The 14,056-nt window shown below is 42.2% G+C and overlaps 1 protein-coding gene across 1 annotated transcript in view; it reads left to right on the forward strand.

The window, feature by feature from the left end:
• The first annotated feature begins 2,287 nt into the window (after positions 1–2,287).
• The window catches only part of vangl2 (VANGL planar cell polarity protein 2), a 30,827-nt gene continuing 19,058 nt past the window's right edge, over positions 2,288–14,056 (forward strand). Inside the window, exon 1 of the mRNA XM_021309912.2 lies at positions 2,288–2,390. The gene's annotated coding sequence lies outside the window, so the exon portion shown is untranslated. The remainder of the gene's footprint in view (positions 2,391–14,056) is intronic.

Genomic DNA, 14,056 nt, shown 5'->3' on the forward strand with positions numbered 1-14,056 from the left:
GTTTTAAAAGTGGGAATAGGATCCTGAAGCTTCAGAGAACTTTGATTATTATGGGACAGCTATGGAAAAAGGAAGTTTTGCCCAGGTCTGTGAAGAACCTCGGAACAGTGAGGAGTACTCCGTGAAAAGAGCGTGAGTTGTAACCACAGGAGATATATTTATGTTTACCACCAATTAGACCTGGTCTGCGGTGGGGCCCCTGCCTTAAAATACTACTTATAGCAAGAAAATCTTCACTTTGTGACGTCAAACTGCACGGTTCTTTTAAATGGGTCCAAACATTACAGTGTGTTCATGGGGCCTCTGTCAAAATTCAAATTTTGCCCACTATGAAGAAGTAAGTGATGTGTGCATAAATAGAAATAATTTATTGCTGGTCATATTTCTTTCCTTAAATTCATATTAATCTTCCTGTAAGATTTTCAGGCCACTGTGGTCGACGCCTCCTTCCTTTTAGGGATAAAATATAAATAAGTTTATACTAATAAAATAATGCTGCTGTTCATTCAATTAATTCAATTTTATTTATATAGCGCCAATTCATGAAAGATGTCATCTCAAGGCACTTTACAAAGTCAAATTCAATCATATTATACAGATTGGGTCAGATTATATCTTTGAAGATGCTCTTTAGAAACGACCAATTATATGATCGGCTAAGATGAATAAATACCATATTTCTTTTTTTAGAAGCTGGTCTTCTCTATTATTGGATTCATATTTTAGAAAATGCTTTCTAGATGAAAATTTTTTTTTGGGGTCAATGTGTTGCATATGCATGCAAACACAATGATTAAATCAGTAAGTAAATGTTGCCAGGCTGGTGCAACCTGCATTCATGCATGCATGGCGAATAAAATAAATGTTCTGCAAAGCTGGACCCATTACCTTTTTAAAAAATATATTATTTTCTGGGTAATATGCGTAGGCGCACAAGCAAATAAACAATCAGCCTCTCAGCTGTTAAATTCAGGTTTTATTAAAAAGACAAAAATGTTCTTGAATGCGTTGATGCAAAAGTAAACAAGTAAGCAGATAATAGCTCATTGTTGAAGATGTTTTTTTTTTCTTGCAAGCTTAACTAAATAAATCTGTTTTTTGGAAGCAGGGCCTCTCCTTTTTTTTAAAATTCAGATTAAAAAAATATTTTTTGGTCAATGTGCATGTTGAATTAATTAGGTAAATAAAAAAAATTGCTTAATTAAAGCAGATTTTCTCTTCACATCTGAACAAAACATTGTGGTTATGATAATCTGGCCACTATGACGACCGAAGTGGGTTAATTTGGGGGGGCTTTGACACCCACTTGGTGGCAGCAGTGTTTAAAACACTACTTTATCCCGGGATTAATTTTATTCTGTGACTTTAAACCACGCATTCCTTTTTAAATGAGTCCCAACGCAGGGACGTGATGTGTTACGGGTGAGCGGTGTCGTTTCCTGGGTCCCGTTTGTCCCCCTGGGGGGTGAAAACCAGAGGAGGGGCCAGTGTTGCCAACTCAGCGACTTTGTCGCTATATTTAGCGACTTTTCAGACCCCTCCAGCGACTCTTTTTCGAAAAAGCGACTAGCGACAAATCTAGCGACTTTTGGAGACTCTTACGTGAAAGCACGTATCGTTTATACTCTTGTCCTCCAGCGGCAGCTGCTGCCGTGGGGCGCCTCCCCCGTTCTCCCGCTACCGCAGGAGTCCCTCTCAGCGCTGCAGTCAGAGCCACAGCATGTTTACCCTCAGCGTCCAGATTGCAAATAAAGCGCACATGCGCCGGGATTGACGGCGCAGGTTGATAATAAATAACTGAATTTTAAATATTTTATCTTAAATAAATATCGGCATTTGATTCACACAGCCACGTGTTCATGTTTCACCGTGATTTGTAGGCTCCTTAGTGGACCACAAGAGAAAAAAGAAAATGTTGAAAAAAAGTTGAAAAGAAAAAAATTGTAAGTCCGCCATAGTTTCTCTTTATGGTTCATTTTGCCGGTCTCAAACCCGGGTAAAGGAGGAGGGTTAGTATTGTAATAAAATAAACACTAATAAAAAAAAATAATAATAATAATAAACATTAATGGACAGAAAAAAAGTAGCTCTATATATATTGAGTGTTTTTACTCACTTTTTGTCTCTCTCTAACGACGTTATTTCTCACACAGCGTCAATAATATGCACATCACATCATGTGGCAGATTATGCAAATTAGGTGATGACGTCATTCAGCGACTTCTAGCGACTTTTAGACCAGCCAATAGCTACTTTCCTTACTGAGGAGTTGGCAACACTGGGAGGGGCCAATCCGGAGCGGAGGCGGGGCCCACGGTTGCTTCGGTTGAGTGGAGAGAAAGTGGAAAGTGTGGGGGGAAAAAAATACCTGAATGGACGATCTGGAATAAGTAAGTAGTATTTGTATGTTTCTTTTTTCTTTTTTTTATTGCGGTGGAAAATGTGCCGAGAGGTTCGGTGGAGGCGGACGCCGGCGCTCGGTCTTTACGCGGCGGGGAAACGGGGAGGATTGTGTGGCGCTGGAGCTCTCCGGTTTCAGCCCCGCAAACAATAGTCTGGAGGACGCGATGGTCGCCTTTTCTCCCAAACCGCAGGGAAGTTTAGGAGCCTCGTCGGCCCCTATTGTTGCTCTGGGGGGGAGAGGAGGCCGCGCTGCTCCGTGCGCCCATCCTGGAGGACGGGACCCGGGTTTGTTGGGGGGGCCAGGACGCAGACGCGTCTGGAGGGAACGAGCGCGTCCGCTCCGGGTTGTAGGCCGAAGGGTTTGAATTTTCCTCCAGTGCGTCCATTCATTTCCGCAGGGCGTCCTGTCCGGGACTCAGGGGAAGGGGGGACAGAAAGGGACCGAGCGCTCGGATCACTTGGCTTCAGGACGCCACCGCAGGGGCCTGGAAGAGTCCTCCATTGTCCCCCCCCCCCCCCCTCCTCATTTTATAGCTCCCACAACTCTTTATTCTGGCCCTTCTTCAGAGTAAGTTCTCCCTTTGTGCTTGTTGACTATTGCTAAATTATTGATGCAGGTTACAGGAGCTAAATGCCTCCAGACACCTCTTTCTTCTTCTTCCTTTTTTTTGTTTATTATGAGGCTGAAATTTAAACTGAGAAGGAATAATAGGTGCTGCTGCTGCTCAGAGAAAACAGGCCCAGCTTCAGCGAGGCTGTGAAATACAAACTGGGGGTTAAATGCGGCTCTTTATCTCATAGGGGGAAACCAGAGAAAGACTAAAGCCACTTTTGTTTGGCTGTTAAGGAAATAAAACAGGATGTCAACATAGATTCAGAAGAATTTGGCAGTAAATGGATGCCAACGGTAGACATATCAACAAAAATTTTATTTAGACTAAAAGAAAGACAACGATAACCTTTTAATGTTGATCATTTTGTCCAACTAGTCGTGCGATAAACCCCCTTAAATCATCTTCTACGTGCAAATGTGAAGTTGTCTTTGTTTTTATGGTTTCTTTAACATTTCAAAACCAGCATTTTAAACGGAGCAGAATATAAATGCCTTTATTTTCTCACAATGAGGGGATTTGGGCGTGACAGTGGGCAAAACAGGTAGACAGAAGACTTACACACAAGATTTATTATTATAAAGAAAGGTAAATCTAAAGTTAAGCTTAGAAAGAGAAAAAAGAAGGGGAAAATATGGCAATATATATTACTATATGATAATTGCACAGTAATGATACATATTTAGGTAAATAAAATCAGATGATTACATGACAATGTAAATAAACAATTTATATAATTGTAGTGAGAGTAAAAAAGTTCCACGTTCCTCTTTATCTTCAAGAGGGAATTGTCTGTATTCTGAAGTGGATGATAATTCATCCAAATAAATAAATGTATTGTTTGAAAAAACAAATTTTACACCAGATATTAAGAAAATAAACCAGCTTTTTGGGAGGGATTGTTGAAACCTTCTGTTCTGTGATGAAGGTGAAGATTGTGGTGCATTTGAGGACAGTTTTGAGTGTCTGACAGGAAATGGAGCTGTGTATGAAATCTGTCAGCCGCCATGAATTACTGACGCTAAAGATAGATATCTTTATTGTAATTTTGTATGCACAAAGTGCGTACGGAACGAAATTTCGTTTGCATACAGCTTGAAAAGAAATCACTCTAAAAATCACAGTAGATTGCACTAATTTTCAGGATAAAGATGCAGCAGCGATTTATGTAAACAATTGAAATGAAAAACAATGTAAACAATGCATGGGAAATAGACAGTGTGCTATTCACAAGAGTCTTAGTGAGAATCTGTGTAACTTTATAGGGAATTTTGTGGTAAATAACGCCGTTGCAATGCCTTTTCTTTTCCCCTGAACTCTCACGTACTTGTTGCATTACGAGGAAGCACTTCTGTGCACTCTGCTCTGCTGGGATTTTATGCATCAACCCAACAGTGAGTTGTGGATAGTTTTGAAGTGGAAGCAAGATGATGCTTGAAGTCAAGCCAGTGCATCCTGGAACCACCTGTGAGTGTTTTGGGGTGTCTCTGCACCGGCGTTTCATGCCGGCTTGTTTATAAATGAGCTCAAAGTGATTAAATATAGCGCGCCTGTGACAGTCTTACCTCTGATTGGACATGAATATGTTTTCATCTAAACCACTGGGCTCCAGCTGTGTGTTCAGGGTCGCTGTCCTGCTGGAAGATGAACCTCCGTCTCCATTCTCTTGCCTTTTCTTCCCCTTTCAGGTTTTCCTGTATTTAGCTTCCTCCATATTTCCATCAGCCCTGATCGGTTTCAGATTTCCTTGTCCACCGCTAAAGAAAAAGGAGCCCCACAGCATGACGCTGCCACCACCGTGTTTCATCGGAGGAAGGGTGTGTCTTCTTCCCACTCCTCCCATAATGGCCAAGTTGTTCTTTCTGTGCTCCCACCTGAGCTGTGGATCTCTGCAGCTCCTCCTGAGTCACTCATGGAGCTCGCTGCTGCTTTTCTGAATGTTCCTCTGCTTGCCCCGCCTGCCATTTCAGGTGGGGGGGGGACCCGAAGCTGCATCATACCTGTTCCACCATCAGATGATGGATTGAACGGAGCTCACTGAGACGTTCAAAGCTAGAACGATGGCGTTTGTTCGCTGACGTTCTTTAACAAACCCCTGAGGCCTTCACAGAGCAGCTGCATGTATACTGCGATTGAATGAGGAAAACAGGTGGGCTCTGTCTATCAGTTATGGGACTTCTGTCATCAGGCCGCTTTATTTAGCGGTATGCATCAAAGACTATTTAAGTTTTTATTGGTAAAACAGTTTAAAAACTGGATCTTCAGCATTATGCTCTGCTTTGGGTTGGTTCATTCCACTAAACCTGGCTATCTTTGCAAATAGCCGTAACCGTTGCATCTTTTGGACGTCTACCATGAGCCTGAGTGTCTTTATTGTATGATATCAGTCAGTCAGGAGAAGAGCCGCCTTGGTCCCCTGAGACAGGCGCCGAACCGCATCCATCTCAGGCCCTCTCTGAGCCACTTCCTGTCTCTCTCTGCTATAATTTACCGGCATTTGTAATTTAAGGTGGAATAAACCCCACCGTGGGAGTTTTTGACGCCCGGCGGCTCACCTGTTGTGGTTTTCTAGAGCTGCGAGCTTCAACGTCTGACTGCAGCCGTCGGCCGGTTTATCTCAGTTCTCTGTGCGCTGACGTCGTCCCAGGCGAGCGTGGGTGGTGGTCGATATAATCTGGGCGGGTGTGTGTGTGTGGCCCTGCTGCCAGGATGATGAGCCTCTTCCTCTGGTGGAGCCTGGGTGTGTGCACACGCGTATTTTCACAGTTGGCTGCCAAGCGGGGACGGTCAGCTCAGAGATGCCCCCCCCCCCCCAGACAGCTGCAGCCAGCAGCTTCCAGCGTCTGATGACAGCTTAATGTCTTTCTGCCTTTGGCGACAGAAAGGAGGCGGTAAAGAAAATGCATCTGTTGAATTGGAATGCACAAGTGCTGAGCCAATGTGTTTCTTTAGGACATATTATCGTTTGATATGGTTTGAGTTATTATTTGACAAGCGCTAAATTGATTTTCTGCTTTATGACAGAGCATTAGTGTTTGTGTTTAAAAGCTTTGCTGCTTCTCTCTCTGCGACGCCCGAGAGAGCTTGTTGGTCATGTCCGACATCAAGTAGATCAAATGTGGCGCTAATAACGTCCAGCGGCATCTACGTTTATTCAATATCCGCTTCCGATTTGGTTTATCTGTAAAATGTTTCCAACCAGGAGCTGTTTGCCATAAGCAAACCAAACAGGATCGATTTTAATAGCTCATAGCGTCTAAAGTTACAAGTCGGTTCTCCAAATTCAACATTAGACGACGCTTTGACAGTTGTTGCCTGTGTCCAAATCATTCAAAACCTTAACGACAATCACCTTTAGTATTTATCAGCACATTTTGCTGTTGTGAGACGTAGCAAACAGGATTCCTGAAGGATATAATCCCACATCTAATAGGCGAAAGCCTCCAGTTCACTAATATTCTTGGGTCTGCATCACATAACGGCCTTTTAAAAAGCATGCCAGAGATTTCCAATCAGAGCTTCTTCTGAAACCAAGCCTTGGTTGACAGAGCTGGGTGAGATGAAATTAAAAACATTATCATGATTTTCTTTCCTTAATGGGCATTTTTTGGTAATTATCACAATACGGTTTCGTCTGAATTCCCGTTAAAAATGACTCGACTTCATGGATAATAATGACACTTTCTTACCGCGTGGTTTATCTATGCACAGATCTCACCTGCCATCTTGTCTCAACATGCAAACACTTTTGGGTAGAACCGTAGAACAATGCAAATCAAGTTCACACTACTGCTATCTTCTCCACCTCTTAAATACGCTTCAGCAGTTGTGGCCCCAGCTACTGACCGGTGGCACACATTTATTGTCCGGCTTGTTGCACCTTTATCGTTGTTATGAATATTTGGTGTTTGCTGATAAATTATTGAAAGGCACCAGAGCATCACTGTACCTTCTCCGGATGTATTGTTGATTCATCGCTCCATGGAGCAGAAACCCAAAACCTTTTTGGGTTGCTTATATAGCTGTGAGCAACATTTCTTAAGCCTTTGGGTCAATCGGGGTTTGTTATGAGCCTTATTGTGGAGACGTTGTATAGAACGTGTTCTTTCCTTGTTTTTCTAGAGGGAACCCATAATATGTCCTCTCAGGTGATTGAAAATTGCTGAGGGAAACAAAATGACTAACTTAGACTGATGACGTCATGTTGACTGCAGATGAATAAAGCTTTGCCAGACAGATTGACAGGCAGGATGCTTTAACTCGAGGTTATTTTTACCCTTATTTTTACCCTTTTATGAGAATAAAATGACTAACAGGTCCGTGATATCAACACCTCTGATGACTAGGGGTGATACCTAACTGAGGTGTTGATATCACCGACCTGTTAGTCATTTTATTTTCATAAAAGGGTAAACAAAAAATAACCTCGAGATTTGTGCCAAGCTAACGGTATTTCTGGGCCTGAATGTTGCCCCTCACCTAAAGGTGGAAACACTTTCTCTCCATGCATGCTGTGTGCCCCCAGATAGAGGTATGCTTTAATAAGTACTGCCGTGTTCAGGTTGTTTTGCATTTCTCAGACTTGTAAAGCTGCCAATTTAATATTTAACATCTGAAGGTGTTGCAACAAGGCGTGGGTCTGTATGAGATTCTCACGGTAAATGCCACAGCTTCACTGTTTCAGTATTTCTACAGTACGGCTGATTCATTTTAACTAAAAAACTAAATATGTCTACTAATGCAAACATAAAACTATCCTATTAATTACGAAAGGTTATCTAAAACATGTAGCTATTCACATTTTGATACACACAGACTTAAAGTAACCTTCCCTGATTCTGCACCCTGTTGAATCATGAGCGAGGAATACAGTTTAGTTTGAACTTTAAGCCCCGCCTCCAACTGTCTTTTACCCATCGGAAACCCTCCTCCTCTCCCTTGACGTGCACAAAACTAAAGCCCAGGCTCGTGCACAACCCTCCAGGGGAAACGACGCTTCATCGAGGGGCTTCTCTTTGTTTTCTTTGGCATAAATGGCCAGAAAATTATATTTTCTTAAGTGAACGGTCCACACTCACCTGCATGCCATGCTGCGTCTTGTTGGCAGAGAAAAGTTGTCCCGGGTTGTCCCCATTTTGATTTTATTCCTGCAAAAAAACCAAAAAAAAAAACACACCTGGGCTCACTCTTATCACGCAATCAGTTCCTGTTGTTATTATCAGATTACGTCTTTTGACTCGTATTACACTAAGAAAAATGCTTTTTATGCAACCAGACAAAAACAGACTCGGGTAAAGTTCCTGTATGCAAAAATATGGAATAAACACCCACTAATTTAGCAGTAGTTACTCAAGTAAATGAACTTATTGAACATAATATTATATCTTTTTCCTTCCTGCGTTTTATAGAGAACGACATCAAGTTGGGCTATCTGGTCAGGCCGTAGCCTGCAGTCAGCTGGTTTACAAACACGTTTCTCAAAACTGTATTTTTAACTTTTAAAGTGTGATGAGTGGCCATATTTTTCATTTTTGCATCTTTTGGCCAGCTGACTGGCAGTGTGCAGCAACCGTGCACAGAGGAACGGCGGTGCGTTACATTTATGATCCGTACTGATGGAGAAAACTGGTCACCCTGGTACTTTCTGTGGCCTCTCATTGAAGGGACATTTGATCTGTAAATGGAAAATTGACGTTTTTTAGGAAGTGGCTTATTAAAACCTCGGTTTCCTTGATTGAGCAAATTTTTGCCATTACTAGTTTGTGTTGCCAAATTCCCCGACTCAGCTGTTTAATTTAGGGATATAAGTTCAATTCAATTCAATTTTATTTATATAGCGCCAATTCAGAATTGACTCCTGGAGAAGCGTAGAGCTACAGGGAGAGTCGTCTGCATTGTTGATGGCTTTGCAGCAATTCTTCATACTGAGCAAGCATGAAGCGACAGTGGAGAGGAAAACTCCCCTTTAACGGGCAGGAAAAACCTCCAGCAGAACCAGGCTCAGTGTGAACGCTCATCTGCCTCGACCGACTGAAGGTTAGAGAAGACAGAACAGAGACACAGAAAGCACAGAAGCTCACATTGATCCAGTAATCTGTTCTACATTAGATGGTAAAAGTGGATGATCTGTCTCCCATGGATGATTTCACAGCTAACAGAACGCCAGACCAGGTGTACCTTCTATGAAGATGGAAAAAGACAAGAGAACAAAAAGTTAAAAGTTTAAATAACGAACGATGCAAACTGGAGAACAGTAGAAATCAGTAGAGTGAGAAAATTAGACCCTGATGTCCTCCAGCAGCCTAAGCCTATAGCAGCATAACTATAGAGATAACTCAGGGTAACATGAGCCACTCTAACTATAAGCTTTGTCAAAAAGGAAAGTTTTAAGATTAGTCTTAAAAGTAGACAGGGTGTCTGCCTCACGGACCAAAACTGGGAGTTGGTTCCACAGGAGAGGAGCCTGATAGCTAAAGGATCTGCCTCCCATTCTACTTTTAGAGACTCTAGGAACCACCAGCAGACCTGCAGTCTGAGAGCGAAGTGCTCTGTTAGGAACATACGGGGTAATCAGAGCTCTGATATATGATGGAGCTTGATTATTAAGGGCTTTATACGTTAGAAGAAGAATTTTAAATTCTATTCTTGATTTAACAGGAAGCCAATGAAGGGAAGCTAAACTTGGAGAAAGATTTTCATCAGAACTCTTGCTGCAGCATTTTGTATCAGCTGAAGGCTTTGAACTGCATTTTGTGGACTTCCTGATAGTAAAGAATTACAATAGTCCAGCCTTGAAGTAACAAATGCATGGACCAGTTTTTCAGCATCACCCCTGGACAGAATATTTGTAATTTTGGAAATGTTCCGGAGATGAAAAAAGGAAACTCTGGAAACCTGTTTAATATGGAATTTAAATGACATGTCTTGGTCGAAAATAAGCAGGTATAAATGAGCAGAAATTTTGCCCGGTTTCTATCTTTTGTTATTGAGATGTGTTTTGAGAGACTGCTGCACTCCCCTGTTTATAATAAAGTGACTCCGTAGATCCTTTGGTCTGAGCCATAAAGCCGCTCAGTCATGTCACCGAGCAGGCCGGAAGCCCCGCCGCGGTCGATGTTTAATCTGGGACCACACACACAGACCTCTGCATCGGCCTCCCGCCGGCTGCTGCTGCTGAAGCCGCTCCGCATTTCTACACAGGAGGGAAAACTCCTGAAGCCGAGCGGTGAAAGGACGCCTCTGTTTGGCTGGCCATGCTTACGCAGGAATAATGTCAAAGGTGGTCAAGGGGGGGGGGGGGTGACTTTGTACTGATGAAGCAGGAAAAGCTGCATGCAGAGACGGGTTTGTGTTCTACTGAACAAACTGGGCACGTTCAGCTTTGAGGATGAACTTCAGGTCTAAGAGGAGTCCCAGTGAGTTCCTTTAACTGGGCCAAAGGACGGATGGCTGAATAGGAAACCTTACACCTCCCAGCAGTGGACCACACCTTTTGTAGATCAAGTGCTGTGTCCTATTCTCACTTACAGGCTTCCTGAAAGCCACGCAAGGTGCCAGACAGGTGAATTCACCAGTATCAAAGCGCACGCATGCAACCGGGCTTGTTTTAAAGAGCGAGCCGAGCGTGTGGATGTTTGCTTTCAGAGGCCTTGATTTACGGCCCTGTGACGTTTCTTTAAATCACGCATTGCTCTTTTTGTTTTCTTCAAACCGGTCTCTTTTGTTGGCTCCTGCCTTTGTTTCTTCGGGGGAGCGCGTAAGCTGGAGACGGGGCTCCGGTTACAAAGGCAGACCCCTCGGCGGAGCTTTCTGCAGCATCTGTGACTCGTTAAAGCGAACAACGGGTCAAATATGGATGTGGTGATGCAACGTTTACAGGAAACGGGTTTTATTCCGCGAAAAAAGCGAAAAAGCAGCGCTAACAGGCGTCGGAGCAGCTCAGTGTATTAAAAAAATGTGTCTTTAAAGACAGTTCCGCTCCTTGTTGATGTTAAATGTATTGTTTGAATTTGCATTTGTTTATCAAGCCATCAGTTTGTTTTCTTTAAAGCATGTTTTTTTTTAAAGTGTCATTCCTGCATGGGTGCAGCTTTAATTTAGTTATTATTACAATATTGGGAGGGGTTATACGTGATTAACTACTTATTTTTCTTATCCACCCCAGTTGTTGAGCGTGCTTTTTTTGTGTTGGATGTTGGTTTTGGGTCTTTAGCTCTTCAATAATAAAAGGATTTCTGGGAAATGTCAGGCCTGCTGTAACTAAATTAGAAATACACATAATATAATTAGAACAGCAAGTAGAAATTATGGATTTTGAGATTTTATCTTATGGCTTCCTATAGACCAAACTGACATCAGTAGCCAGCTAATGTGTTTTTATTCCATCAGTTATTCCAGGGAGAAATAAAATAACCATACATATTTTTTTATACCATCATAAAAGATGTATTAGATGACTCAGTAAAGTTTGGTAATCAAGTTATTGAGATCCAACATACAGTCTAGACACTAAAAATGTTAATTTTAAACAAACGAATCATTTGAATTGTTTTGTAGATTCCTTTATTATTTAATCTTATTTAAAAGTGTCTTTTAGTGTCATGTTGTTATTGTAACGTTAATTACAACGCAACACGGACCATATAACCATTTTTTTACTGGCTGAAACATTTTGCAGGTTCATAATTCCTCAAAAGACCACAAAGACTTTTGTTCTTTTTTTCTCTGGATGAATTTAGATCTTATTATTGCAAAGGCTGAGCATCTTCTGAGAACGGACTGAGCAAAGACTGGTATGAGTTTCTCAGGTTATGACGCATTTTAGCAAACTCTCCATTTTATCAACAGTTTCAATACAAAAATTCAAAAGACAAATACATAACATGACTTAATAGCTTTTGTTTGTTACAGCTTTCCAGTGAGCAAATAATTTACGAACTGTAGTTTTAAAACGGTGTTTTTAAGAGTTCAATCACCTGTCCATGTGTTTGGTGACCTGAAATATTTCCAAACAGTCATATTTGGTATAAATTAATGAATAAATCAAGCGCCTCATTGGTGCAACAACAGTTGAGGCAGGGGAAATGATGTACTCTATACTTCAAACAGCAAACTTTTTTCAGACAATAAGCAATAATTCATCATTTTAGATAGAAAAAAAAGGTTTGCAAAGAACTAAAGGTATCTTTTTAGCTGGGCTACGGTATGAAGTCACACACCATCTCTGTGTTGTTGTCCAGTCTCTTGTAAATGCCACCGTCAGAGCAGAGTAGCCTGGGATTACACGGCCAGCGGGTCGAAACGCTCTCCTGAAGACGGTCAGGACCCATTTATTACCACAAAAGAAGAAGGAAAAAAAACAAAACAACGGTCTTTGGCAAAGACATTGTCAGATAAGCAAAAAGAGACAAAGCGAGGATTACCAACAGCCTCACGTTTTCAGTTGCAGGTAGAGAGAGGCGAGCTTGTTACGACTTGTTTTATTCTACAGACAGTGATCAACAGCCCACCTAGTGGTGACATTTTTTATTTCTTTAAAGCCGGGCGTACACTGTACCATTATTTTTACCCTTTTTGGGCCGATTCTTCAATCGTGAGAGAATTTTTTTGGATCGGGCCGAGTTTCAGCTTCGTCCTGCGTCCTGTAGCATACAGGGTGTAACGAGGGGCGATCAGCCTCTCGTGACCACTTCCCCATCAGGAATCGGACGATTGGATGAAAATCAAACATGTTTGAAATTCAGTTGGCCCTCGTGAGGTGATGGTCAGCGCCTCCTGCTGGTGAAGCAGAGCTACGAGCCGATTTCACCCAACCTCATGCACTGTGCATGTGCAAACAAGGGAATTCTTCTTCTTCTCAGACGAAAACATAGGAGTGGAGAGAAGCATGACAGCGGTACGTGTGACATGGAGTCAAACTACGGAGGAGAAACTCGTAGAATTACCAAGGCAGCGCGTTTTATTCTAGTGAGCCTCACATTTAACAGCGAGCATCTACACTTTAGTCTTTTTCTTCTTCTACTGTTGACATTTGGCTTCCAGGTAGACGAGTTCGAGTAGCGCCATCTCTCTACGAGGCTGAGTCCGACGTGGTTTTAGACGTACAGTGTGAGCAGTCAGGTCACATCAAAGCGTCGGTCCATACAGTAAGAACTGATTTGGTGAGCTGTGAACTTTTAAACCCTGCGGCGTCGTCGTACAGTTTGAGCTGTACATGAGTACAACGATTGAACATATCGTACAGTGTACGCCCATCTTAAAATTAATTATATAAAATGAATCCTGCATAAATCACCTCTCCCACATCCCCAAGCTGTCCAGAAAGTGCTTCAGCCATACCACCAATGCAACCCTGTGTGTTGATATTTGTTGTGTGTTATAGTCTTAACACTTGCTTCTTTTTAGGATCTGTTTTAAAATTTGTTCACGAACCGAAAAACACTCGGAACACGCTCGGCTCCAGTCCTAAGTTCTCACTAAGCTCCCTGCTGCTCGTAGTCTTTGAATTTGTTCTGTAACTCTTTGAACAACAATTAAAAACTCTGTGGCACCAAGATGAGGGAACAGTCTCCCACCACAGCTGAAGACCCCATAAAACATTTTGTTTCTTCTTTTGATTAATCCGGCTTTCTATCTGAAACGTTCGGTAATGATGTTTCTCACACTAAAGTCATTCAGAGTCACAGCTGAGTGGCGGTAATCACGGTTATCTACCTTCGCCTGTTTAATGCAGGAGTTTCAGATGTTTACTGGTAAACAGGCTGCTGGAATAACGCAGACATCTTCATGTTTCACATCTTTGACTCGCAGCCGTAGCTTCTGCAATTATTACCTAATTGGTATTTTCACCAAATCTGCTGGATAAACATGAATCCCGGACATGGAGGGTATTTCAGCCAAGGTTTCTGCCGCTACCTTTCAGCTGAGCTGCCCTTTAATTAGGACGGTGTTTACATTTATGTGGTTTCCCAGGGATTAATGAGGGTTCTCCAGGAACCGCCGGCACATTTATGTCTTTTGCTGGAAGCCTTTCATGTGAAGCT

This window comes from Fundulus heteroclitus, chromosome 6 (genome assembly GCF_011125445.2).
Source record: "Fundulus heteroclitus isolate FHET01 chromosome 6, MU-UCD_Fhet_4.1, whole genome shotgun sequence".
NCBI lineage: Eukaryota > Metazoa > Chordata > Actinopteri > Cyprinodontiformes > Fundulidae > Fundulus > Fundulus heteroclitus.